Here is a 4,897-nt window from a genome sequence, read left to right as displayed (position 1 = left end):
GAGTAAAATGAAAAATAGGTAAAAATGCTCATGAGCATTTATTAAAAAGCTCAAAAGTTGAGCATTTTTTGCCATGAACAGTGTTGCAAGTGGGCCCCACACGCGTCAGAAAAATAAAAAAAAAAGCTGACTCTAACATCAAAACGACGCGTTTTGATGAAGCTGCCTCAAAGGCGCGCCTCAAAACGCGTCGTTTTGAGTATCAGAAAAAAAAAAAGGGAAGCTGACGCGTGCAGTTCGCTGGCGAATGAGGACGCGACACGTGGCAGCTGGCAGCAAGACAACCAATCAGAAAATACTAGCCGTTTTACAACGGTTATTTATGTATTTCCCATTTTCAGAAAAATATATTTTGTAAAAAAAAAATAAAAAATTACCAACGGTCATAAAATTAAATTCTCTATAAATAGACATGCATTTTGATATATTTTGATACAATTTCAAAAACACCTTAAAATCCTCCAAATTTTAATTTTCTTAAAAGTATTTTAATTTTGTAGAAGAATATTGCTATTGCAATTCATCCATATTGAGGTAAAAAAAAAATTATTTAATTTTTAAAATCAGTTAAATATAAGTAGTATATTATATGTAGTTAAATATTAAATTTTTAGAATATTGCTTCCCTCCGTGACAGAGAAATTCATCTATCTCTGAAACGTGATTTAGTCGAACATATTTGGCAACGATACGGGCCCCGTAATTAGGGAGAAATTAGACGATGTAGTTGTTGTGTTTTTTTTATTTCCTAAGTTTAATTGCGCATGACGATGCAAATTAATTGTTCTCTAATATTGTACCGTTTTTTAAAATAAATAAAAAATTATGAGCTTTTTTTTACAATTATTTATAATAACATAAATAATTTTACGATAAATTTTAACGATAAAAAAGAAAAAAATAAAAAAAATAAGTTACACATAATTAAACTAGTTTTTATTTATTTGGAGTAATGTTAAAATATAAATGAAATAAATAAATAAAGAAGTGTTGTGTAGGAGAGAGAAAGTTATGGTGGGGTATTGAAAAAGTAAGAGAGAGATAGTGGTGGGTGAGCATTTTTTTTGCTCACCATTGGGAGAGGAAATATGAAAAAAATTTGCCCATGAGCAAAATTAATTTGTTGAGAGAGAAAGTGGGTAGAGAGAGAGTGGGTGAGCATTTTTTTTGCTCACCATTGAGAGTGGTCTTATTGGCTAAAAAACTACATAAACCAATTTGGGTACTTCAGAAGTACGAAGTATTTAACATAATATACTCCGTAACATGTTTTCATCTATAGCTGCCGCATTCACTATCAGTCTCTTTTCTTCGCTGAGTCTCGTCACGTATTCTATTGTTGGAGAAGATGAATTAAATTTGAGCAGAACGAATAGTCAATATTCATTTTAGTCTTCTCCTGTATCCATTGCTTTCTTGAACCCTACATAAATAAAATGCACATTATTTGAATACCAAACTAGCAATTTGATGTAATCGAGAAAATCAACAAATCAAATGCATATTATTTAAAAAACAAACTAGCAATTTGATGAATGAAATCGAGAAAATCAACAAAGAAAATCATACCCCTGGACAGTTTTTTTTGTACCAGTTGAAGGAAAACTCAGCAACTTCTAAATGCCATCCATCTACTCTTTCCCCTTCCAGGTAATAAGGCCCATATGGCCTCGGGTCCGGCTGATCATAAGCCTAAGCAATCAAAACAATCATTCAATTCGAATTATAAATCAATGGAAAAGAGTTACCAGTAATTTTCTCTTAATGTAGCAACAAACGATAAAATCCTCGTAATTACCCAAATGAATGTTGCGCTGACAGGAACCTTGAAATTGATACTACTCGTAGGAGAATAGATGATCAATACAAATTTTAGATCTATCTTGAAATTTAAAAGGGATTTTTTTTGTGCTAAATCAAATCAAAATGGAGTTTAAATGACAGAGCAAAACTGGTAGAAAACAGAGAAAGGGGAGGCGGCCAAGGAGGTATAATAATACAGTAATTAAGGAGTAGGGCTAGGTTTGCTAAAGTAAAACCTGTCAAAATATAAAATAATACTCCTTAATTGAGTAACTACCCAAAATAAACAAGAAAACAGTGGGTGGGCGAGCAAATGCCTTAAACATTAATAATATACTAAAATGTGCCCGTGCATTAATTAAGGATAGGGGTGAAACAAATTTGGGTTAAAACCGAACCAAACCGAAAACCGAACCGAATAAGAAATATGGTCGGTTTTTTTTTGCGAAAGTGGTTCGACTTGGTTTTGAAAAAAAAATATTTCGGTTTTCGGTTTGGTTTCGGTTTTAGAAATTGAAAAACCGAAAAACCGAACAAAACCGAACAGAACCGAAATTTCAGGCCCAAAAGCCCCCTAGCGCAACACTTTTACCCTAAGTATATAAAGGAAAAAAAAAACTCTAATCCCTCACTTCCTCATCTGACTCTCAGTCTCTCACCTCTCCTTTCCTCTTCTTCTCCTGATCTCACCTCTCCGCCCTTTCTCTCTTCTCTTCTCAGAATCTTAGTTCTTCCTCTCTCTCCTTTCCTCTTCTCAACTCCGTCCTTTCTTTCTCCTCTTTGATCTCTTCTCCATCACTCTGTTCTCCTCTTTTCCCCACCAGCCCACAACGAACAAGTTTATTTACAACGTTATTAAGCCATCAACTGAGTAGCTAAGGTTTTTCATGTCAAATTCATCCATGAAAACACTAGATCTAGTGTTTTCATGGTCGAACTTGACCTTTAAAACCCAAATTCGAGGTTTTTCGGTGGAATGTGAGGTATGTCCTCTTTTTCTTAATTTTAATTTGATTTGAATTTTTTTTCCTACTTTATTTTTATGGTGGCGTAGCCGTGTAGATTGAATTGCGGTGGTGATAGGTAGTTGTAGGTCGATCTAGGGTTAGTGTTTGGGTGGAAAGGATGAAGGGTGGTGAAATAAGGTGGGTTGTGGGTTGTGGTGGGTGCGGATCTAGGTTAGGGGTGGTGATAAGGTGGTTTTTGGTGGTTGTTGTGGGTGGTAGTGGTGATAGTTTCTATGGGTGGTTAGTGGGCATTGTTGTGGGTGGTTAGTGGTGGTAGTTTCGGTGGTTTTTGGTAGGTTAGGGTGGGTGGTAGGTGGGTTTTAGGTGGGATGTTTATATGGTTTGGTTTGGTTCAATTTTAATTGGTGTGGTTTGGTTCGGTTTTTTTGCAAAATGTGATGTTTAGGATGCTTGAGAAGAAAATTCGGTGCGGTTTGGTTTTTTTTAGGAAAACCGAAATTTAGGTGGTTTGGTTTGGTTCGGTTTCAAAGCTAAAGTGGTGCGGTGTGGTTTGCAAAATCAAGAAACCGAAATTTGGTGGTTTGGTTTCGGTTTGGGCAAAAAACCAAACCGAAAACCGAACTTTCACCCCTAATTAAGGATATGATTAAAAAGATTACAAAGTATATAGATGCAGATAGTCTTTAATAAAACTAAAATAGTAATAACAAAAAAAAAACAACTTGATTACAAATAAAAAAATCAAGTCTTGATCATAAATAACATATTTAGGCATTATGCAGGTGTGTAATTTCTTAATATATGATTAAAGGGTATACTTACATTATTTGTCATCGCTTGAATACTTGATATTGGACAACCGATAATCATCTCAGCATATTGGTCAAAGAGTACAACAGACAATGTATTTGTAGCATCACCAATTTTTACATTGATTCTATATATGTTATTATTGATATGATATAATTACCTATAATGATGTGTCAATCAGTTTATAATAAAATTTTTAAATAAAAAAAAAAGTGAAAATACCTTGGCCTACAGAAGGAGGGGTCACACTCCACGCACATATCCGCTCTCCTTGAGTGTCGAGCACATGATTCATACCAGAAGGCATAGAAGAATCAATGGATAGCACATTTACTAGTACTCGAAAGTATTTTACCTAAAAAAAAGGCATCAAATATTATATACCTCATGTATAAGAAAATGTCAAACAAAATAATGGTTGATATACATACATTATGAGCCGCTGAAAACTAATTTAACTTGATCCTTTTAGCATTAAACACCATTTCCATTTGAGAGATACTATTGGCTATAATCTAACTCCAGCTGATATGTTTTTGGACATATCCATCATCTGCATACCTATATGAGTTATATAAATACATAAGTATGCAACATAAACTCAGTGTTGATTATGATGTTTTTAGGCTTACCATCCATGTAGATCATCAGTTTCATCAATATCAGGATCAATAAAAAGCCTGGTACATCCAACAGTCGAAAGACATGCACCTATTGGAAGGTTAGTAAAAGTATTTAAAGCAATGATAATAAAGTAAATGACACCATAGTCTTTCTATGGTTATCTAATTTTAAAAAATATTTTACCATAATAGGAGCCAACTGATACAATGGATGCACCCAATACATGATCCTGATTAAGCTCATGGAATAAGAAACGGTCTTGATCATGAGCAAACCCTTCCCATAAAGTTAGTCTCATTGTTTCCATGCTGTAAATTAAAATATGTGTTTTGATTTAAAAAAAAAAAAAAAAAAAAACTTAACATTGCATAAGTTGTTATAATTACATAAACATATGGAAAATTTTGTAATATGCTCTTACTTTGTCTACACTGACTTCTTCAAGGGTCTGAAGGACGGGTCGACCTTCAAGTTCGACTTGGTCAGAAAGAGGGTTGCCACCCTCCAAAAGGCATTAATGGAAGCTGAAGCCTATATACAGGCGACGGAGCTTTGTGCCGTGAGGCACCCGTCGGACCCCAAAAAGTCCGAACGGAGAGACAGCCGACCATCCCAGCCGGCAAAGAAATAAGAAAAGAAAAGAAAAGAAGTCTGGGCGGCAGACCGATCTGGTCAGCCGGCGCAGAAGAGCA

The 4,897-nt window shown here is 34.8% G+C and overlaps 1 long non-coding RNA gene across 1 annotated transcript; it reads right to left on the bottom strand.

Annotated features, from left to right (window-relative positions):
- Nucleotides 1-1,115: 1,115 nt before the first annotated feature.
- LOC110728578 lies at nucleotides 1,116-2,517 on the bottom strand. Its single transcript, XR_002512732.1, has 3 exons — nucleotides 1,799-2,517; nucleotides 1,570-1,692; nucleotides 1,116-1,423 (listed from the first exon to the last, which is right to left on the bottom strand). It is a non-coding gene; the product is annotated as an uncharacterized LOC110728578 (long non-coding RNA).
- Between the last annotated feature and the right edge of the window lie 2,380 nt (nucleotides 2,518-4,897).

The sequence above is a fragment of the Chenopodium quinoa genome, unplaced genomic scaffold (genome assembly GCF_001683475.1).
Source record: "Chenopodium quinoa cultivar QQ74 unplaced genomic scaffold, ASM168347v1, whole genome shotgun sequence".
NCBI classification, from domain to species: domain Eukaryota; kingdom Viridiplantae; phylum Streptophyta; class Magnoliopsida; order Caryophyllales; family Amaranthaceae; genus Chenopodium; species Chenopodium quinoa.
Note: the sequence above shows the minus strand (reverse complement) of the source record. Positions and strands in the feature narration are given on the sequence as shown.